This window comes from Mirounga leonina, unplaced genomic scaffold (assembly GCF_011800145.1).
Source record: "Mirounga leonina isolate KUSES-001 unplaced genomic scaffold, KU_Mleo_1.0 Mir_178, whole genome shotgun sequence".
NCBI classification, from domain to species: domain Eukaryota; kingdom Metazoa; phylum Chordata; class Mammalia; order Carnivora; family Phocidae; genus Mirounga; species Mirounga leonina.
The window spans coordinates 14,170,064-14,194,304 of NW_023270464.1; the positions used below are offsets into that span (position 1 = coordinate 14,170,064).

Here is a 24,241-nt window from a genome sequence, read left to right on the forward strand (position 1 = left end):
AGGGCAAGTAGCTGTTTTTGTTTAGAATATAAAGGGTGTATTTACACAAAGATTCAAAATACAGAAACACATTTGGTTGTAATTAATAACAATTAGTGGTTGTAATTAATGACAATTAGTGAAGACCCTGAATCTTCACGTTGAGGTGCTGGGGTCACGCATGGGCTTCAGGGTTAAGATAGAGACTGTCTTCTATATCTTTCTTTGCATACTAGAACACATTATATTTGGTAGATTCAAAGGCAAAAAAGTCCTGTGGGAATTACAGTAATTGATTTTATATGGTATGGATAGATGTGTACTTGCAGAGCAAATTCCATCGCTGTTATATCCTAATCATTGGTCGTTGCTTAATGGCATTCCAGTGGTAAACAGCCTGATCTACTTGCCATTGAATAATTAATATGCCAAGGCATATTTTAAGCAACCTTTGTTTCTTTTGGGACCCAAGAAGAGCTTAGTTTCTCTCTCCTGTCTTTAAGTTTTTTAACAGGAGAAAAAATGATAGGTCCAATTATGTACATATATCTGGTCAACTCAAATTGATTTTATATAATGAAACAAGAAATTGGGGGCCCCCGGGTGGCTCAATCGGTTGGGTGTCTGCCTTCGGCTCAGGTCATGATCCCAGGGTCCTGGGATCGAGCCCTGCATTGGGCTCCCTGCTCAGTGGGGGACCTGCTTCTCCCTCTCCCTCTGCTGCTCCCTCTGCTTGTGCTCTCTCTCTCTCTGACAAATAAGTAAAATATCAAAAAAAAAAAAAAAAGAAATTGAGTTTCCACTCACAAGTTTATTCACCAATGTTGTTGCCCAAATAGCATTACTTTAAGGACTATGTCATTCTCCCTGCTCTCTCAAATAGAAGTTGAGACTCCTTCCCTGGCTCCATTCTTGCCTCTCCCTTTACTTTAGGGTTATTGCAGGGGATGGAAGATGGAAACGCTTCTCTAAAACATGGGCACATTGTTGAGATTGATAGGTTTTACCCAAGGGGGCTGATCAGTCATATGCCACCCTTATCTCAGGGACTGGGGACATTTTCCATTATTGCAAAACACTTGCCTGACAAGTTTTCAGTCCTTGATTCTAAGAAAGCCATTTGGGTGGCTGTAGTGTATATGCTTGAATTTGCTCTATTTTTTTGGCATTTCTCCTTTTCCTTCTGTCCCCTTTCCTGCCCAGGGATCATTATGTTCTTCCTTTTTGGAAAAGAAACTTTTAAATTTCAACCTATGATCATCCTTGGATTATTAGATCTTTCTCCTCATGTCCTAAATAATTTATTTTATTTATTGATATTCGTATCTTCGCACAGATGCTAATCTTGCTGTCCCTTCAGTGAACAAAGTCGGAGTGATTTACCTTTTACCATTCTTAAAGAATCAGTGATTTCAGCCATTACTTCTTCTTAACTTTATATTTTGTTCTCGGGGACTTCTAAATCATATGAAACTGCAAAATGGTTTTTGATACACACCTCTAGGTCCCCAAAGAACTTGAATGGAAATTTACAATTCGGGGTCTCAAAAAGAAGGGGGAGATAACAGTCTGAGTTGTTCTCTTAAATAATATTAAGATTAGAATTAATTTTAATAAACATGGTAGCATTCAACGTCCAGTGGAAAAGGATCCATTGGGACACAAGGTGACAGTGTGCCTAGAGGCAGGGGGCTGAAGGGGGTTAGCGCTCTATGCACACCTTTCTTTATGGGGCTAGACTGACATGGCTGACAGGGTCTCCACTATTTTAATAAAGACAAATCAGTACATTTTTGGGGGGTGTGGGAGGGTTGGAGAAGCACCCTTCACAAGGGTGCAATACACTAGTTAAAGATGCTGTTATCTGGTCTTTGCCCATCTAATCACAGCCACTAGACCTTTCTGTAGGGTTCCTGTCTTTTGTTTTTGGTTAACGCTTTCCCAGCCAGATCTGCTAACGGGGTATTGTCAGCCAGCCAGAGAAAGCTTGTGTCCCAATAAGGATGTCACCGGTGAGGGCTTGGCCATGGGGCTCCTCGGCCAGCCTGTTAACATCATCACTCTCTGAGGTGAGGTGTGGATGGAGAACATATGGTCCAACAGGTTGCTGGAGGGCAGATTTCTTCAACTGAAAGTCAGAGGCCTTCGGAACCTCAGTTAGGATTTGGTTGGAAAGGAGTCTGTATAGTTGGCGCTCGCTCATGTCTGGATTGTTCGTGAGAGGAGCCTTCAAGGTTTCCTGGCTCCACTCCTTCCCTGCTTCGATACCAGCAATAGTGAAAAGTAGAGAGCACAACACTGTAGTATAGTCTATAATGTCATATCCAAGGAGAAAAGGAAAAAAAGATGACCAAGCGCTATTTCTGGCTTAAGGATTTGCGGAATTACCAAATAGTTGAGCTTCTACTAATTCAGGAGATGCAGCTAATAACCTAGCGAAAATATTTCTGTTGTTAAGCAGAAGGCGAATGATCTGGCAAAAATGTACCGTTTCCCGGCCAGGCAATCGATATCCTTTAAATAAATTTGGGAAGGAAGGGAGGCCAGTCAAGGTGTTGTAAAATTTAAAATATATATATTTAAATTTTCCTTTTGTATTACAAATTATGTTAAAGCTGAATTTATTTCATGTTTCTAGACAAAGCACAGGATAACCAAATGTCTTGGCCTTCCCGGGGAAGAACTGTGGGCGTGATAGTCAAGTAACTGTTTAAAGATGCTTACAAGAGGTATTTATTTCAATCAGGACATAAACTTCTGTGAAAGCCTTTTTCTTTTCTTCCTTGCTTCCGCTGCGACAAGTTCTTCTACCCAGATGGGTATCAGAAAGTGGGATTCAGGTTCAGGCCTGCTGAGTGAGGGGAATACTTGGTCTCCTCATTTAAAGCAACTGGATTTTTTGCTCTTCGAATGTAGGAAACCTAATTACACCCTGGTAAATTCTCTTCAGTCTACCAAACACAGAAAAAAACAGTGACAGAATCTGAAAGGCCAGAAAAGAGAAAAGAGTCCCTAAGACCTAATGAATCCAAACTAAACACCTCTCCACAGAAATGTCAAACATTTCTCTTAGCACAAAACAAGGCTTAAAGAATGCCCTGCTTTTGTCTCTGGCCTAATTCCTTAAGCAGAGAGGGGGATTTTCCTCTGGGAGTGTTATTTCACAAAGAACGAAACAGCAAATAAACAAAAGACTCTCAAAGAGAGAGAGAGTATAAATAAAATTCATGACTCTTTAAAGAGTTTACACTGAAAGAATGTGGGGGATTATTTACAATTAAAGCATAGCCTCTGGAATACAGTTATTATATATATAAAACAAAGAATAAGAGTTCATTTCATTTTGTTCACAGGAAAGTGCACCTGGCTACTCAGAGTTTGAAAAAAAAAAATCATGAAACTTCACTTTCTCAAGATCTTTCTCTTGTTATTTTTGTTGTACGCATGTGTAAAACTTCTTAACGTGACAAACAGAGCGTTTTCTAATTTATTTGCACCTTCCTTTTTAAAGCTGCAGGTGATATTTATTGATATTTGATTAAAAAATAGGTCGAAAGACAAAGTTCCAAGAAAAAGTTTTGTCGTGGATGTGTTTAGAAGGAATTTTCCACATTTTCACATGTTGAAAACGAGTGTTTGCGGTGGCAAAAATAGTCTTCAGTTGAACAAAGGAAAAGTCGTGAGCCACTAAGGAGAAAAAAGTTGGAATTAAGAGAAAAGTAGGAGAAAGCACAGATTTAGGACTATCTGGTTTCCTGGCAAATCATCTGATAACACAATGGGGTAGTTAATAACAGAAATGGGGGAAGGGGTAAGTTGAATACGAAACAAACGCAAGATTTCGGTATTAATGTAATAGGCAGACAAATAAATGGTTATTAAGATAAGAAGCAGTGGCTAGAGAAACCACTTGATTATAAATTATAGAGCAATTAGTCCTCTTTTCAAGTGTGAGTGTGTGAGTGCGTGAGTGTGTGTGTGTGTGTATTAGGCATTTGCATTCTAGTTTTAGTGTGACTTAAGAAAAAAAAAAAAACACAGATGATAATGTTAAAAACCACAAAAAGGGATCCTATGGACAAATGGCGTTTAAAGGTAGAATTCTAGTAAAAGTATGGTCTTCTTGAAAGCTTCAGTCATGGGCCTGGAAGATGGGGTGAGGATTTAAGCACTTGCAGAGCTTACAGCAAAGTTTAGATTGAGTCTTATCCTGACGTGCCTGTCTCAGTGAAATATCTGAAACATTTGGCCCCACGAGATTAAAAGAACAGTGCTTATATTTAGCATCTGCTCCCCCCCACCCAACTCCAACTTTGCTACTAATAAAATTCAGCTCTATGGAAAAGAATTTGAATTCCAGCTGGGCAGTTTTCAAAATAAGATGAAAAGTTAAGCAGGCAATTGGTGTGTATTTAGGGCTCAAAACACCTTGCCCCCTAGAAGACTTGAAGGAGTTAATCCCTTCTCAAGATAATCCACTAAAGAGCATCCTTCATTATGATGTTAAAAGCAAGGATCAGTGCTGGGGAGTCTAACAATAGGACAGGGGGGTTTTCAGTCCCAACCACATTCTTCCTAGGTTAGAAACAGAAACTGCTGTGATTCCAGCAGAAAAATAGAGCAAGACTTTTCTCTTATGTTAAATATTCAGCTGGTAGGAAGGGGAGGGGCTGGGGGGGCGGGGAACTTACCACATGAACCAAAATCCTCATTGGATAGTTTTCCTTGGAGAATTAATATTTTGGATTATTTTTAAAATCGTCCTCTCATGAGAGGAAAACAACAGTTTTTAACTCAACAGTTAGACAGTTTGGGAGCACTTTTGATTTCATGCAAAAGCGCATTTTTGATGAAATCATACTCAATTACTCCCTGCCTCTCCACTCACTGCATCTCCCCACCTTGATATGTTCAATGAACACAAAACTCACTCTAAACTTTTACCAAAGATGCAAGCTGAAGTTATTTGGTCAAAATTTGATCCTGTGAGGCATGATGTTTTCAACTTATGGCCAGATTTTGTTTCTCAAAGAGTCTTAATCATTTTCCATAAGTGAGAAGACAAAGTATTTAGTGTTTATAAGCAAATGAATCTTAAAAACCCGGTTTAAAAATCTCATTTTCACTATAGTATGTTTCATCGTGTTGGTAATACTATTTACTGTTTGTTGTTGCTTTCAAAATATTGTGTAAAAAGGTAGTTTTAAAACTAAAAACAAAAAACAAAACAAAACAAGATTCTTATAAAAATCTTCAATATAAGCCTGTATCTTAGGGAAATGAGGATAGCAAAAGTTGGCTATCCCAGACTATGGGAAATACTTTCTTTTTTTCCCCCTTCCCCCTTTTGTAAAGTGTAAATACATTATTTTGTAAAGCATATTTATTTTATGGAATTCATCCTTACCAAAATTGAAAAAAAGACAGGGAAAGATTTTTTTTTTTAAGTGTGTTTGAAGCGGAATTGACCGCAACTCATGAATGTGTGTTTGTGTGCTTTGCCTTCCATGATCCCTTTTGTGTTCCTATGGTGTTCCAGGAATCTTGGCTCAGAAGACCCTGAGCTCTGGTTGCAGCCCTCAAGGGGTCGAAGGTGGACAAGCTAGGCTCTGGGGGTGTGTGAATGAGCATGTGTTGGAGTGGTCGTAATCATCAGAGCTAGAAGAAAAAGAGGGTAGGGTTGATGTGATTTGGATTTGGATGAGTTCAAAGAGCCATCTGGAAACACTGGGAAGACAAAGAATTTGAAAGGGAGAAAATATGAATGCTAAATAAATAAAAGCCCTTGAAACGTGGTCAAAGACCTACTATTATAGGTTGAAATATTAGGAGCTAGTATTTCAAACAGGATTTGATTAATATTTTATTTCCATGAGAAGCATCATGAAAAAGGAAGGACTTTTGAGGTCAGGATTGTGGCACTTATCAATAGTATGACTCGCTTCTCTTCTCTTATTTATATTCAATGAGAATCCCTAAGCCTGAACTATAGGTTAACATGAAGATTCTCAGAGAGCGCATCAAACCCTACTTTATCATGATACACTGGTGGTAAAAACAAAAACAAAAGCAAAAACAAGAGACCTGAAGTTTGGCAGACTCCGTAGGTGCTCACTATGCAACTTTGGGCAGGGCCCCTGGTGTCCCTAAGTCAAAGTTTGTCCATCTGTGAAGTGAGAATGGTACTAATTCAAAGGGTCGCTAGGAAGATACAATAATATGATCCATAAGTGGCTCAGTGCCTCACTTAAATGTATATATTGCAGAATGTCAAACATATAGAAAATGCATTAGAAAACTCAGACTCTCTTCCTTTGAAAATATATGCTTCCATATTTTAAAGTAATATGCATAAGGTTAATTCAAGAAATGCAAGTGTTAATAAAACTTTGATCTTCTAGCCAAAGTATTTTCCTTAGCCCATATGCCTGCAGCTGAATTTTATTAAAAAGATGTAAAAAGTAAAAAAAAAAATGTAGAAAGTAAATTAATTAATGTGAACTCATCTCTTCATCATACATTGATTGAGACGCCATTCATTGTGAAAACGAAGCAGGATTTACATAGTTTACTTTTTACCTATTGTTACCTCATTCAATCCTCTTGAAGTTTATGTAGAATATTAGTCTCAGTTTTTATTTTAACAGATGAAGAAACAGATTAAAATGTGTCCAAGGGCATCGAGCTGATGAGTAAGTCGCAAAGCCAGAATTGAAACCTCAAGGCTCCCTGTCTCCATATATCCTCCACGGAACATGGAGACAGTATTTCAGTCTTCTTCCACTTGGTTCTCCCAAAGCCTGACATCCAGGAGGTCCTAGGAGATGCTGGTGGGCTTGGACCCTCTGCTCTCGTTAGCTGCTTTGTAAATGGAGCCTCCTGGTTTCCACCACTGTCCTATGTCTGATCTTACCCATACTCTCCACATGGAAACTACACCTACTACTTGACTGTCTTGAGGAAGGCTACTCTCCTGATGGAACCAAGGGATTCTGCTAAGGATTTAAACATAGTGCTTGTGCACAGGACGTAGGACAGAATGTTCTATAAGGGCATGTCCTAGACTTTTGCCTTGAGGAGCAAGGGGGGTTGGATTGGAAGAAAGCCCTGACATTACTTAGGCAAACTATGTTCCTGGCAAGCAGGCCAAAGACTGAATCTGAGTATTTTTCACCTTCCTAGAGTACCACGCATTGGATAAGTGTTCAATACTACTAATTGAATTGAACTCATTTGACAAAATAAAATAAAATAAAAAGTATGGGTAAGGAAATGTTCTTAGCTTAAGAAGGGATCTTGAATTCACAGCTTAATCAATAATGATTTGCAGATTCATTATTTCCCAGCTTTAAGTTGGTGCTGCTGGCTGGTTAGTTATTTTTAAACCTTTACTAGATACATAAATACTTTCCTCTTTAATGAGAATGAAGCTGGGCAGTCTGTGCCTTATCATTAAATTCCATTTTATTCACAAATGTTTTAGTTTAGACTTTTAAAAAGTCATTAATTTATTGCCCTTTTTTCTTATCGTCTTAAAAAAAGGGGGGGAAAGTATAATGGAAAGAAGCTCTTATTGGCTAGAAGACAGAACACATTTCCGTCAGTTGAGCCAATAATTCAAGCTGCTGATTATGGCAGTTAAGGGCCAGTCTGGGGAAAGGTGGACAGCCCTGGGCTACCCAAAGATGGACTTTCAGCTGTGGGAACCCAAAATCATTGGTGAAATGGGGAAAATATTATGCAGATATTAGCAAACTGGGACATTGATAACCATAGTCTTTTGTCATCAGTCCCTCTTCCTTGTGATTGCATCTTTCTGTACATGCATTTGACTTTATTTTATTTAAAAAAAATTTTTGTTATCATTGACGTGTAGTTGACATATAATGTTACATTAGTTTCAGGTGTATGACATGGTGATTGGACAACTCTATACATTAAGCAATGCTCATTTTATTTTATTTTTTTTATTTATTTTTAAAGATTTTATTTGCTTATATGACAGAGAGTGAGAGAGAGAGAGGGAACACAAGCAGGGGGAGTGGGAGAGGGAGAAGCAGACTTCCCACTGAGCAGGGACCCCAATGAGGGGTTGTGATTACAAGACCCTAGGATCATGACCTGAGCCGAAGGCAGACACTTAACCGACTGAGCCACCCAGGCATCCCAAGCAATGCTCGTTTTAAATGCAATCTTGAACAAGATTAATAGAGAGATTTTTCAAATAAGTACCATTTATTACCAATAATAGAACATTTCTATCCCATAATTACTATTGTGAGGCAAACGTCAAGTTGACATGCAGTAAAAGCCATATTTTAATAGATTTTTTTTATTTTCAAAAAAATAAATAAGGTGGTTAGTTTAAGTATGTACACACTGGCTGTCTACCAATTAAGATGTTTTAAATTCAATTAAATTTTAAATTATGAAAGCCACAAGGGGCAGCACAAAGATTCTTTTCAACATCTAACAAATTTAAATGTTTTTTGATAACTACAGAAATATCCAAATCAGATCACATTTTAAAACTAAAAAAATAAATAATTAAAAACTGAGGGTCATTAAAGATGATCTTTTTTTTCCCTATAACTTTGCAGAGCTGAATTAAATATCTCCTATCATGGCCAGAAATACCTTTTCTATGTAAATACATCTTACAACAACATTCTCAGATTATTTTAACACCTTCAATCTTAGACCCACAGTCTGAGGCCGACTATAAGATGGACCCCAGCGATCCTTGCCTGCTGGTAGTCATACTCTTGCATAATCTCCTCCTCTTGAGTGTGGGCCTGTGTCTTACTTCTAACCATAAAGGATAGAGCAAAGGTGACGGAATATCATTTCTGTGATTATATTATGTAAGATGATAACTTCTGTCTTCCAAGCCAACTCTTTCTTGCTGGCTTTGGTGAAGCAAAGGGCCATGTTGGCTAGATCTTTTTGGCAAAAAGCTGAGAACAGCCTTTGGCCAACAGCCAGGTAGGAAATAAATCTTTCATCCCAACAACCCAAGAGAAATTGAATGACGGTAACTGACAACCACATAAGTGATCTTTGAAGTCACTCCTTCCCAATCACCCTTCAGATGAGATGACCTTTCAGATAATATGAGATCAAGATGTCAACATCTCGACTGCAACCTTGTAAGAGACCCTGAAGCAGAGAATTTAGCTAAGCTGTGTCCAGATTCCTAATTCACCAAAAAGAGATAGTAAATACGTATTGTTTAAACTACTAAATTTGGGTGCCTGGGTGGCTCAGTCGTTAAGCGTCCACCTTTGGCTCAGGTCATGATCCCGGGGTCCTGGGATCGAGCCCCACATCGGGCTCCCTGCTCCGCGGGAAGCCTGCTTCTCCCTCTCCCACTCCCCCTGCTTGTGTTCCCTCTCTCGCTGTGTCTCTCTCTGTCAAATAAGTAAATAAAATCTTAAAAAAAATAAAAATAAATAAACTACTAAATTTGTGGCCATTGGTTTTGCAGCAACAGGTAACTAATGAAGGCAGACACACTCACAAATGGACACAATTTGGTTTTTTTAAATAATTGTGTAAGTTTAAGGTGTACAGTGTATTAATTTAATATATATTGCAAAAATGATTACCACCATAGTGTGAGCTAACACCTGAGCCACATTACATAATATTTCTTTTTTGTGGTGAGAACACTTAAGATCTACCATCTTAGCAACTTTCAACTATATAATACAGTATTATTAACTATAATCACTATACTGTGCGTAGATCCCCAGAACTTACTCATCTTATGGCTGGAAGTTTGTACTCTTTGGCTAGCATCCCCATTTTCCTCCGTCTGCAAGCTTCTGGCAACCATCATTCTAGTATGATTCTATGCGTTTGGCTTTTTTCAGATGCCACATATAAGTGATATCATACAGTATTTGTCTTTCTCTGTCTGACTTGAATTCATTTAGCATAATCCCCTCAAGAATCACTCATATTGTTGCAAATGCAGGATTTCTTTCTTTCTTATGGCTGAACAGTATTCAATTGTATGTATATATCATCTTTTTTATCCATTCATCCAGTGATGGACACTTAGGTTGTTCCCATGTCTTGGCTATTTTGAATAATGCTGCTATGAACATGGGAGTGCATCTCTTCAAGGTCTTGTGTTCATTTACTTTGAATATATACCCAAAAGTGGGATTGGTGGATCATGTAGTAGTTCTATTTTTAATTTTTTGAGGAACCTCCATACTGTTTTCCATAGTGGCTGAACCAAATTACATTCTCATCAACAGTGAACAAAGGTTCCCTTGTCTACAAGTCCACTCCAACACCTGTGATCTCTTGTCTTTTTGATGATGGCCATTGTAACAGATGTGAGGTGATATCTCATTGTGGTTTTGGTTTGCATTTTCTTGATGATTAGTGATGTTGAGCACCTTTTCATGTACCTGTTATCCATCTATATGCCTTCTTCGGAAAAAAAAAAATATCTAGCTCCTCTGCCCATTCTTAAATCAGATTGTTTGGGTTTTTTGTTGTTATTGAGTTATACGAGTTATTGATATAGAACATTTTTGATATGTAACACTTGATATATAACACTTTTTGAATATTAACCCATAATCAGATACATGATTTGCAAATATTTTCTCCCATTCCATAGGCTATCTTTTCACTGTATTGATGGTTTCTTTTGATATGCAGAAGCTTTTTAATTTGATGTAGTCTCACCAGTTTATTTTTGCTTTTAAGGTCTTTGTTTTTTGGGTTAGGTTTTTCTTTTTTTAAAGATTTTTATTTATTTTAGAGAGAGAGCACATGGGAGGAGGGGCAGAGAGGGAGAGAGAGAATCTCAAGCAGACTCCCTGCTAAGCATGGAGTCTGACTTGGGGCTCGATCTCCCCAACCTGAGACTGAGACCAGAGTCAAAGCCAAGAGTAGGCCGCTTGACCAACTGCGCCACCCAGACACCCCGGTTTTTCTTTTTTAAGCAGAAAAATTTCTGGAAGAATGTTTATGATAAAGCTATTTTTTTTCCTTTGGATGGATAAAATCAGATAAACAATAATAAACTATCTGGGTTTTCTTTATTTTCTGCAATGGATATGTCCTGAAATGAATGTTTCAAGGCTTTTATTATGTTCATAGCTTGAGGTGAAATGAGACTGTTACCTATAGAACTTATAATATATTCCAGTCCAACTTCCAGGACTATCCTCATTGTCTCAAGTATGGTTGTGTGAAACACTTCTCAGTATGGTGCCTTTTATTTTTTTTATAATGAATAAATTCAGTTTCATTTTTTCCCCACCTGTCTTCATTTCATTTGAGAAGAGGAAAATACAGGAATATCAAACCATAGTCCCTTACTAGCTCTTATGGAACTTAGGAATCCACTTTAACTTTAATAAAGCTTAAATTTACTGATGACATCAAATGATTTTGATGGCTAATGAGCACTACCTCCAATGTTATTCCTCCTTTATCATATAGCTATTCCAATTCTTCTATCATCTAAAACACACGTCTAACTCCTAGTATTTTTCTGGAAGTAAATTTTTAACTGTTAAATAATGGAAAGCCCAAATATGTATGATCCTTTTATGTAAATTAAAGTTACTCTATTGATTCACTAAGACTTATTTTCAGTAATGTTCATGCCATCTTGATCATAATGTTCATCTAGAAGGTGACTAATACTAGTTCAGCAAGTTGGCTACTGCACCAAGGAATACATGTAACTTTAGAAACAATGTAAATACATGCTATTCAACAAGCCACACAAATGTCCCCCTTTGAAAAGTACCAACTGGTCATCATTGCTTTTGGCTTTTAAGGCTCATTGATTTAAAAAGTCTGGGAAATGTGGGAAATGTGTCCATACACATGAAAAAAACTTCATGACTTTTTCTTTAATCTTCATTTTGCTTTGTTTTCTAGAAGAGTTCCATGTGATCTGTGCCAACATAAGGTATATCCAGAGTCCTTGGCTTTCTAGTTGGCAGAAACAAACCTACATGCTGCCAACACTATAGTACATTCACTTCTTTATGAAGTTGAAAGACTCACAGGAAATGGACATGATTAGAAATTGCATCATAAAGTAACTATCAAAACACGGTTCACCTTATTAATATTCCAGGTATCTCTCGATCTAACAGAAATGGCCTGAGTTTCTTTACTTGATTACACCACCCTCCCTCTCTGAGAATGGGCCACACTTGCCCCCAGCCTCTCCTGTTTATTCCTTAGGATCATGGGAGGGGTCTTTCATAAGTGGGCTCAGACACTCCAGCAGAGGAATACTGATGTGTTTCTCAGAAGAACCATTTGCATGAGACCACTGGTCACCAGTGCAGCCTTCCACAGGGCCATCTCACCAACAATTTCATGACACATTCCTGGCCGTGCACAGAATATTTTACCAAAGACAAGCATCCAGAACACGATGCCTGCACAATAAAGGCTTTCCCCCACCAGCTTCAGAAATGAGTGACAAGAATTTTATTAGTCAAGGAGATGTCTATTGAAGCAATGCAACAGTGATTTTATTGCTGCCTAAGTGGGAAGCTTTATTGTGTATGTATTTGTTTGCTTTTAATCATTCTGTGGTACTCAGATGGGTGGTATAGAAATGTAAAGATAATGTTTTTGAAAGGCTCATGCTGTTGTTTAAAAACATAAAGGAATAAAACTTAATTAACAAAAATAAGTTTCATTGTTGTGTAGCCTGTCTTGGAAAGCGTGAGGATAATACAAGAGATTTTCTTATTAATTATTAATACCAATCATTAGTTATTATATCTTTTAATCTGGAAGGGAAAATAAGAAACCTGGCATTCATCACAAACAATTGCTTTTGTTCCCTGGAATTTTTATGGAGAAGGTGCATCATGGATTTCGAAGGCTGTCTTGTCTTAAACAAATATGCCTTCTTACTGCATTTTTGGACATCAAAGTACCCTCTTGTCTTCAGAATCCCATGGCACAGCCCAGGGAGTCTTGTCCCTTCAAGCACACAGAGTGACCAATGGCTTCCCCTGTCCCGAATCCCCAGTACTTGTTAATCAACAACTTTTGAGGCATCTCATTTTATTCCAATTATCTCTCGAAGTCTTAACAGTGTCTCTTTGGCACCCAATGTACGTATCATTTTCAGTTTCAGTTCTCAAGTCTGATAAAACTAATAAAGCCACATTGCCAGAGGTGGCACATTAAGCTGGTAAAATGGTTTTCATCTTAATTGGATATGAGCACTGTTATCGCTAATAACCCCAGGATACCTCTAATTGGACTCTCTCTCTCTCTCTTTTTTTTATTTTTGAAACACCGATCGCATTGACCAGCCTAATTCCTTCATCCCCCCCCCCCCACTCTTCAAACCCAAATTTTGAAATGCAGTATAGAAATATTCTCATTTCAGGAGGTTATTTTCAGTATTATTTCTCTGTATTTGGTCAAAAAAGGTAAACGTTTTTGTAAAAAAAAAAATAGTTCCTTTTTAAGTTTTCAGAAAAAAAGAAATGGTCGTAAGATTCTGCTATTGACATCACAATAATGTCTTTAATGTCATTCGGCTAGCTGCCAGCTTCATCTAAGGACACTAAATTCTCAATTTTGAGTCTGTTTTAAAAGATAATGGTTTCCTCTGTTGAATTATTTAGTGTAATTTTAGCACAAGTTATATATCAGGAAAAAACCACAATTCTAGAAGTTATCACATGCATAAATACTAGATTTTTGTTTCATCTTGATTTTACAAATATTGGTGAATATAAATGAAAATTATAGCAGTCTGGATGTCACCATTTTGGTTAAGAGAAAAGAGATGTGACGATTTCTTCCACAGATAGCTGTAGTTTGGTTGCTCTTAAGCACACAATGATATACACACAAAGATAGTAACACTCAGTTCCACTATTCCACAATATCAACTTGAAACTAAATTTCGACATGCAAAATCAACCCCAATTTTTCCTGGTACGATTCCTTTTAGATTCGGTTGGCACATCCTTGGCACCAACAGAATAAGAAAATAAGTAAAAGTTTTAAGAGGGGTTACAGAAATGAACAACAACAAAGGATTTTGGATTTCACAAACCAGCAATTTTTTCTTCAATAAGTATAAAAACTGAACACTGCATATGTTTTAATTGTTGAAAAATGTCATGTGAGCCATTTGCTGGCAGAAATAATTCATTTTTAATGGACATAATAACTTTTCTTGAGCAATATATATTTTATCAGCTGAGTGCGGGCCTTTATAATTATTATTACTATTCCCATACAATTAAAAGCCTTTATGTAGATATCATTAAATAATTATAGATGTGCAAAAGAAATGCTCACCATTTTTCCAATCCATAAAATGACGATCGGAAAAAGTATTCATTAATTTATATTTACATTTCTAGCAATTAAATTAGCAATACCTGGAGCACAGAGGAAGGTGGGTAAAAAGCTTTCATAGTATCTTTTCTAATATCAAAGCTATAGTGACATCACATTTGTCATTTATGTTGACTTAGAAAATTATGTATCGTTGTGATTCTGAAAGATATTCAAACTGACAGTCATGTGTGTGTGTAATATATGTATATGTCTTATATGTGGAAGAGATGTGTATATTATATACACATATATGTATGTGCATATATGTACATATATATGACATATAAGGTGTATACAGAAGGAAGGATATCCATGTTGTATAAAATAAACATATACACACACATATGCATATGATGGTGATGATAATGGTGACGATGATTATATAGCTGGCAAACATTTTAGTTCCTCTGGGACTCATTCTTGGTTTCCTTCATTTTGGGAGACCAAAATTACATAATTTCCTCATGAGATTTTGGAAACAATGAAGCATATCCAAATTCAACTTAAGAAAGGGCACTCCTCCACTTTTCTTGAAGGAAGATGCTGGAGAATAAGCTCTCCCGCTCTATTTCTCCCTCTCACAGTGTGGTTGGAGAGGGATTTGCTTACTCTCCATCCATCAGTCAACCATAACTTCTGGAATGCTGGAGGTCACTCTGTAAGACCTCTGCTGGTCTCTGTGGAAACCAGGCTGATGGTGGATGTGCGACACGTGGGCTCTCTCTCTCTCTTTTTATATATAAGTATATATATATAGAGAGAGAGAGAGAGAGTGAGAGCAGGGCAGAAGGGGCAGAGTGAAAGAGGGAATCTTTTATTATTATTATTATTATTATTATTATTATTATTATGTTATGTTAGTCACCATACAATACATGATTAGTTTTTGATGTGGTGATTCATGATCCATTGTTTTTGTATAACACCCAGTGCTCCATGCAATACATGCCCTCCTTAATACCCATCACCGGCCTAACACATCCCCCCAACCCCCTCCCCTCTAAAACCCTGTTTGTTTCTCAGAGTCCATAGTCTCTCATGGTTTGTCTCTCCCTCTGATTTCCCCCCCCTTCATTTTTCCCTTCCTTCTCCTAATGTCCTCCATGCTATTCCTTATGTTCCACAAATAAATGAAACCATATGATAATTGATTTTCTCTGCTTGACTTATTTCACTTAGCATAATCTCCTCCAGTCCCATCCATGTGGATGTAAAAGTTGGGTATTCATCCTTTCTGAAGGCTGAGTAATATTCCATTGTATATATGGGCCACATCTTCTTTATCCATTCATCAGTTGAAGGGCATCTCGGCTCTTCCCACAGTTTGGCTATTGCGGACGTTGCTGCTATGAACATTGGGGTGCATATGGCCCTTCTTTTCACTACATCTGTGTCTTTGGGGTAAATACCCAGGAGTGCAATTGCTAGGTCATAAGATAACTCATTTTTAATTTTCTGAGGCACCTCCACACTGTTTTCCAAAGTGGCTGTACCAACTTGCATTCCCACCAAGAGTGTAAGAGGGTTCCCCTTTCTCCACAACCTCTCCAACATTTGTTATTTCTTTCCCTGTCCATTTTTGCCATTCTAACTGGTGTAAGGTGGTATCTCAATGTGGTTTTGATTTGAATTTCCCTGATGGCTAATGATGATGAACATTTGGAAAGACGGAATCTTAAGCAGGCTCCATGCCCAGTGCAGAGCCCAATGCGGGGCTCGATCTCACGACCCTCAGATCATGACCGGAGCTGAAATCAAGAGTCGGACACTTCACATGGGCTCTCTTTTTAATGAATGCATCATCTGGTTGCAGAAACATTATCCATACATTTGAAGAATATGATTGAAATGTATAGTGGAATATAGAGTTTTATGCATCATCAAAACTAGTCATATCTACCCCTTTGACAAAAAACTCTTATCAGGAAGGTAAAAGAAAGAGCTGCAGCTGTATGTAGCCTTGCTTTGCGTATATGTTCTCATATGTGTTTTACATGCATTACTCTAGTGAAATAATATGTGCATTAAACATAGACAAAAATTGTAATAAGAAAGAATGGGACAAAATCAATATTCGTAAGAGTTCTAATATTCTGTTGCTGTTCACCCTGTGGGGCCATTTCCTCAGTCTCAAGACAACTGATACAGATGATACATGAATTTTTGGTGCTTGTTGTGGGTTAGGTCATTATATTCCACTTCACTGGTGTGGTAGGTAAGGGTAGTCCATCCTGATGGAAGAGAGAGGTTCACAAAAAGCATTTCCAAATATCAGGGGTAAATTCCATCTTCTACCATAGCTGCAGGTTCTACCATTCCTTAAGCTAAAATGATTTTAATTTTCATAGGGCTTTTTCATCACCTGTACACCAGACAGTGTCCTCCCAAGAGACCCCAATCTCTCCCACCTTTCTCCTTACCAACATTCCAGCCCCTTGTCTTCTCTTCCTGCTCTTTCTTCCATTTGAAGAGTTTCCTTTCCAAACTCATCAAAGGTGTTAGATTCAGCCTCTTTCCTAAAATGCCAGTTTATGGTCTGAAAAAAGTCAAGTACCTTGCCCAAGTTCAAGCAGACTGTGAAGAGCGGGGTAAGAACTTGTGTTGCCTCTACCACTGGTATTGTCTTAAGCTTAGAATCAGTGTGATAATGATACATGGAGTAGTCACTCAACAGGCCACCTGTTCTGGGACAGACATTGTGCTAGACTGTGCGGACATACTGGTTAATAAGATGGGCTAGTATCCTATAGAATAAGAAGCTCATATTCTAAAGGGGAAGGATGTGAAATAAACAAGCATGCAAAAAAAGCACAAAAAACAAAAAACAAGGAAATCTCAGACAGTGGTTAAGAGTTTGGTAATTCAAAAGAAAAAAACCTTGAGTGGTAAGATAGATATTTGCTGGGAGGTGGGGTGTATTATTTAGGTGACCAGGAGATTGTCTCTGAAGATGTGGTATTTGAGCTGAAACCTGGATTATATAAAAGAGCTGGTGTGAAAGCATGGGGAAATTCTAAGCAGGTTGTAGGACCGTAAGGTGTAAGTAAACTTGTTGTGTCTAAAGAACATAAAGACAATTATGGTAGCTGGATCATAGTGAAAAAGGGGGACAATAGCATGAGATGAGGTAGGCACCGTGTAGGACCAGGTAAACCAGGATAATGTTTGGATTTCATGGTAAATGCATTAAGAAGTTGAAGGATATTTTTAAACTGGGGAGTGACATGGTCTTATTTACATTGCTTAAAGATCACTCTCCATGTGGAGAATGGATTCTAGAATAATGGAAGTAGCAGCAGGGACACCAGTGAGGAGGCAAGCAATGGGAGTACTATGGACCAGGATTATAGCAATAGAGTCAGAAGAAGTTGTGATGGAAACAGAAAGATTCTTTGGTGGACTTAATGTTGGCAGTTTGGGAAAGAAGAAAATCAGAAACACGTGAGTCTGGGGCTAGAGTCATATACTAAGCATACAGAGTGTGCTGTCATGTACTTAGAAACGCGAGAATGGAAATCTGAGGGGCGGGGAAACCATAAGATCTGATTTGGCCACATTAAGTTTAAGGTATATATTTAAGATCTAAGTAAAGGTGTCCAGTAGGCTGTTGGATTCATGAGTCTGGAGCTCAGTAGAAAGGCAAAATCTAGAGAGAACTTTGCGAGTCAAGAACAAATAGATGGTGGGGCGCCTGGGTGGCACAGATGGTTAAGCGTCTGCCTTCGGCTCAGGTCATGATCTCAGGGTCCTGGGATCGAGTCCCGCATCGGGCTTCCTGCTCCTTGGGAGCCTGCTTCTCCCTCTGCCTCTCTCTCTCTGTCTCTGTCTCTCATGAATAAATAAATAAAATCTTAAAAAAAAAAAAAAAAAAAAGAACAAATAGATGGTGTTTAAAGCCGAGAAATGGAATGAGAGGGGCCCCTGGGTGGCTCAGTAGTTAAGCATCTGCCTTTGGCTCAGGTCATGATCTTGGGATCCTGAGATCTAGCCGCGCATTGGGCTCCCTGCTCAGCGGGGAGTCTGCTTCTCCTTTTCCTTCTTCCACTCCCCCTACTTGTGCTCTCTCTGTCTAATAAATAAATAAATTCTTTAAAAAGAGAGAGAGAGAAATGGAATGAGACCATCAAGCATGAATGAAAATATACACTCAGAGAAGAGATGAAAGTCGGGGTTATTCCAGCAGTTATAGATGAAACGGGAAGAGGATGTAGAGTAGGGGGCTGAGAAGGAGTGGCCAGTATGGTATACCTTTGTGCTTTTAAAAAGAAGGCACCCAGTGGCCCCCAAATTGTATTTGCTCAATCACTCAAACATCTACCTGAGCATATACCCTGGAATAGCACTAAAGTAGATTTGGGATATAAAAATTATTCAGACTCAACCACCTATTGGGAAAGAAAGATGGAAACATAAATGTTTGCAGTACGGTTTAGTAGCTTGCTTTCTTTCCTTTTCTTCTTTAGACCTGTAATACTGCAACTTGTTGCCTGATATCTTAGCAAAGACAACCCCAAAGACAACAACTACAAACAGGGACATCGATTGCCCGTCCTACTCTTCCTCTTTCCCAGACTTTACCAAGATGAGATTGCGATCACCTAAAGATGTGCGGGGTGAGTAACTTGAACATTTTTTTTTTAAAGATTTTATTTATTTATTCATGAGAGACAGAGCGAGAGAGAGAGGCAGAGGGAGAAGCAGGCTCCCAAGGAGCAGGGAGCCCGATGCGGGACTCGATCCCAGGACGCTGGGATCATGACCTGAGCCGAAGGCAGAAGCTTAACCATCTGAGCCACCCAGGCGCCCAACTTGAACATTTTTGAGAGACCATGAAGACACCTAATGTTCTTAGAGGTAGGAGGAAGGAAGCTGCTGCATTCGGCTGGGTGGTGGGCAAGGCCATGGTGAGAGGGGACGGGGCCCTGAGAAGAGGGGTCCAAGTTGAGTCCAGCTTGAGTTTTCTTCCCAGTGTCCTAAGAGAGCTTATAACCCCTCCCTACCTCCTCACCATTGTGTCCCCTTATGTTCTGCTTTCCTCTATGGGACATTAATTGAACTAAACAACATACCCCAACCATATATTGTGTTTATTATGCAGGTAACGTAGATTCTCCAGTGGTTTCTACACGACTCTGTATGAAAACAGGGGTGAAAACTCAGAACGCCTCATCTGACCAGGCAAATAATAAATGATCATGGCTACCATGTATTGTACACCTACTATGCGCCGGGAACATTTTGATGGTATTTACACATATTATTTCATTTAGTCTTTCCAAAAGCAATGAGTGAAACAGCCTTGGAGAGGCAAACCTGAGAATGTTTGTACCTCTGAAGGAGAAGCCATGCCTCTATCTACCGTTTCCCTGCGAAAAAGGGGGCCCTGATGTGGCACATTATCTATAACTTTAAAGATGGAATCTCTAGATTTAAAAAATATTGGCTATGTATGTATATATACACACATCATGCATATGTGTATATATACATATATTAGATATGCATATTATTTTTATATATGCATCTTACTTTATATATGCATATTTCACATGTACATTGTAGTTTGTATGTACATTTTATTTTATATGCATACTTCATTTTACATATCGTATCATATCATACTCTGTGAGAGCCAAAGCAGGCATATTTGTGGGCTGCTTCTGAACTCAGTAGGCAACCTCTGGGGCATAAGGTATACAGTCTGTACCGGGTTGGTAAGAAAGCCTTAGGGTTGGGGGAGCTGTTATATGACAGGGCATCTGGCTCTTCATTTCTTTGTTCCATGAGGGCCTGGATTGGCCTAGAAGCTAGCTGCCTGCTAAATAATGCTCTGCTGGGCTTCACCTGTGTATCTCTCAGGTTTATTGCAATATTAGGGGCTCAGTGAATGCTGTTAAAACTGAACCTCAGGCTGGGCCTGCTCACAGGGAAACGGGGACCACACACTGCTCTTCCCTACTTCCGATCCTCATGGGAACACCTGACCCAGCTCAAGAACTAATTATGTATGTGATATCCACAAGACTTTCTATCTATGTATTTATTCACACTAGGTATAAATGCTTGATAAGAATAGAAATGGGTATCCTTAAAGGGGACATTTTCAAGTTGACAGGGATTGGTGCCTTTTAGTAGCTTTTAAAAGGTGTTCTTTGGGGCACCTGGGTGGCTCAGTCAGTTAAGTGTCTGCCTTCAGCTCAGGTCATGATCTCAGAGTCTGGGATGGAGCCCCACATGGAGCCCCAGGTTGGGTTCCCTGCTCAAAAGGAATCTGTTCTGCCCCTCCCCCTGCTTGTGCTCTCCTCTCTCCAAATAAATAAATAAAATCTTTTTTTTAAAAAAAAAGTGTTCTTCCAAGCCCCCAGAAAGCTGAAAGAGGGAGGGTGAGGACACATCCTTCTCCTTCCACCCAGCACCCCTCCATAAATCACCCTGGCTGTTTATTTTTGCTATTCACTGAGGCTCTGAATCATATTTCCTTTGAAAAGGAGGGTTCTTTGGCACTGAGGAAAGTTATCTGAAAAATTAAATTTAAGCATCAATTATTTTTAATCTCCACTTCCTGTGAAAGTCGTGGGTTTTTTTTCCTGCTCATGAATAAATCCTCGAAAAATAGAAAGATGCGAAGAGTTAGAGTAGCCACATCTCCTCCCCCCCACCCCCGCCCCAGGGCACAGAACTATAGGCTCGAACTTCTCAGCTGGAATTCGGGGATGGTGAGCCTCCCTCTAAACTTCTAACACGAGGCACATGCTGTTTTCTGGCAGGATGCTTTCTTGCCCATCTGCTCGGGAGCGACATGCCAACTGGACACGGCCAGGCAGGAGAGCCAGTGGTGCTGGGACTGAGGAACTGAGTCAGCGCTAGGACCCCGCTCCTGCAGCAGTCCCTGCATCAGGGTAGACTGATGACAAGAGATCACATTTGTGGATACTGTAGAGAAAGAACGAGCAGCAAACATCCAGATCCTGTGCCCCATTTCCCAGTTCACCTCTCTTCTGGGGATCGGCTGACTGGGGGTGGGAGGGGGTAATGGAGACTTCCCTGTTTGCCTACATTCCCTTTGAAAAAGAACAACTGGTGTCTTTTTTCTTCCCTATGCGCCATGTAGGGAAACCACTGTAGCCGGTCCCAGAGCAAATCTCTTTATTTTGCAATTGAATCTTGGTGTACGATCAGGTGAGGTCGGGTGTCATAAAGCTAAAGAGAAACAAGTGGGTGCTTGAGAAATTCATGGACTTGCCTTTGTGTGTTCTCTCCTTGTCTCCTCCTTTGTCTCCCCTCCCTTTCTGTTGACATCTGCTGAGTTCATTTTATGGAAATCTGGGAGCCCCTGACCTCAGTCCAATGCAGGCATTCTCCCAAGGGGGTACTGGCAGCCACAGAGACCTGCAGGGTGAATGGTTACTGATCCTCTGTGAAGCTGGCCCATATGTGTGCCTATCCCCCTATGTGCTCTGTGAAATATGTGCGTGCAAGCTCACGTTCTCCCACGGCTCTTCAGCGCGCGTTATATGCTCTAGTTCAAGGGCTACTTTAATTATCTGCTTCTGACTCCCCATGAATATCATTAATTGAAAAATACCCCACTGCATTTGTTAAGTACACTGTTGTGGCTTTCTTGATAAATGTGGGGTTTCCTAGGCGTTTCCGAATGTAGGAAAAAATTGTAGGATTTCCACTGCTCCCTCTGAGAGTTCTTAAGAGCTTAAGAACTATAAGAGCTATGAGGACCCCAGTTTGGGGGTCACTGTTATATGTGATGGTGTCCTGGACAGGACACCCAGAGATGTGGACTCTGGTTGATCCACAGCTCAGGACCTGGGCCCAGAATCTTTCTTTTCTCCTCCATAAAGGGAAGTACAGATGCAGTTTTAGGTAAGGCCCTTTCTGGACCCATGGTTTTGCCTCTCCTGGATCTGTGCCCTGGGGGACGAGTGGGCAGATATCTACCTATCTTGGGGCCATCTCTAGCTCTCTCTCCAGCCACAGCTTCTTCTGATGGGAAGTGTGTAGCTCTTTTCCCATTCCACGTGTGCAAACCAACAGAAGAACCCTGGAAAATCCTGAAGGAGATCCCAGAGGTGTGCAGGAGGGAACCGAAGGTCAGAAATTTGATCTTCTGCTTGGGAAGCATGAATGACCAGCAATGCACATTTCTCCCTCGAAGAGCTCTCCGAGATTAAATGCCTCTGAACTTGACGACATCAAAGACAACTCAGGGTGTGGGGCTGTGTTGTGGGTGTATCATCCCTGTTATCACTACTTAAGTCTTTCTTCAAACATGGTATTGAGTCCAAGAGTCTGCTTAATTATTATTAAACTAAAAACATGTTACATTCCAAAGATATTTTGGAAACAATAGATTTGGATATTTACTGGTGGCTTCCATCATTTCAACAAACTTGTATTTAGGGAGCAGCTGGTGTCTGCAAGCCTAAACTATAAAACTGGTGTTTAGAGATGAAGTTGATAATTCTCCCACTCATTTACAAGATTACACTTAGGGGAAAGATTTCACCTGAGCGTGCCTCATGCCAGAAGCCAAAGAAACGCACAAACTTGGAAAAATCTGGGACATGTATGCCATGTACTTAATGTATGGGGTGATTTTCGTCTGGGGTAAAAATAAACAACTATTGAGTGGATGTGGATGTGGCGAAAATCTGATTCCAGATGGTGGGTGCATGTGTATGTTAAGAATGACATTGGTGGGGGCGCCTGGGTGGCTCAGTTGGTTAAGCGACTGCCTTCGGCTCAGGTCATGATCCTGGAGTCCCTGGATCGAGTCCCGCATCGGGCTCCCTGCTCAGCGGGGAGTCTGCTTCTCCCTCTGACCCTCCCCCCTTTCATGTGCTCTCTCTCTCTCATTCTCTCTGTCTCAAATAAATAAATAAAATCTTTAAAAAAAAAAAAAAGAATGACATTGGTGATAGAGATCATGATAAAAATAACCCAATTGAAATCTAGCAGGAAAACATCTTTTAAAATTATAGTAAATTCTTAACTAGTTGGGTCACTTCTAGTGGAATCAACAGAATGAATCTCACAGGTCTTTTTCAAAACTCTAAATTCCACGATTCTATGAAGACCAAATTAAGAAAATGTTAATGGGGTATGGAGCAGTGTGTAATCCTAGAAGTTCTAATTCTAATTACTTAAACTAAAATGATGAGTGTAGTTTTATTGCTATCATAGGTGAATCTAGTATCCAAAGAAAGGTTTACATGAAGAGCAACACATCTCTAATCCTCTCCTGGATGGACATGAACCAGATGGGCAACAGGCTGGTGACCCTTAGCCTTTGATGGTGTGAGGTCAGGTGGAGAGGGAGGGAGGATTTGCTCCAGGCTGTACTCCCCAGGACAGCCCTGACCATAAGCCCCTGTTGGCAGAATCACCACAGCACAGAATTTAAGCTTAGAGATGCACAACCTGGCTTTAAATCCTAATCACCTCTGTGTCCTTTTAACCAGTTACTCCATTTCTCCAAATTTCAGTTTCTTTCTTTGTAAGTAGGTAATTAAAATTGCCTTTCTGTGGGGATTAAATGAAATGATAGGTGTCAAGTATCTGACACACAGCGAGTGTTGGAGAAGCATGCTAATGTTATTATTGTCATCTGTTTATTTTACTTAATTACCTTGAAACTAAAAGAAAAGTTAATTTGGGCACTTTACCAAAAGTCCCTGCATGAACTCAAGATATCACTGGTGATAGAATTATTTTTCCTTCTCAAATTAAAACTTTTTCAAAACACCAATGAGAGGAGAGACAATCTGTAAAGACTTGAAACCTTAAGTTTTTATTTTTGGCATGTCTTGGGCCTGCTTACTTTTTTTGTATTTTTTTTTTTTTTAAATACGTTATGAGCTTTACGGAATTGGAAAAAGGA

At 39.4% G+C, this 24,241-nt stretch overlaps 1 long non-coding RNA gene across 1 annotated transcript in view; it reads left to right on the forward strand.

The window, feature by feature from the left end:
- LOC118023014 overlaps positions 1–23,048 on the forward strand; it is a 105,046-nt gene extending 81,998 nt beyond the window's left edge. Inside the window, exons 6-7 of the long non-coding RNA XR_004682628.1 lie at positions 18,810–18,959; positions 21,114–23,048. This is a non-coding gene — a long non-coding RNA (uncharacterized LOC118023014). The remainder of the gene's footprint in view (positions 1–18,809; positions 18,960–21,113) is intronic.
- The last annotated feature ends 1,193 nt before the right edge of the window (positions 23,049–24,241 follow it).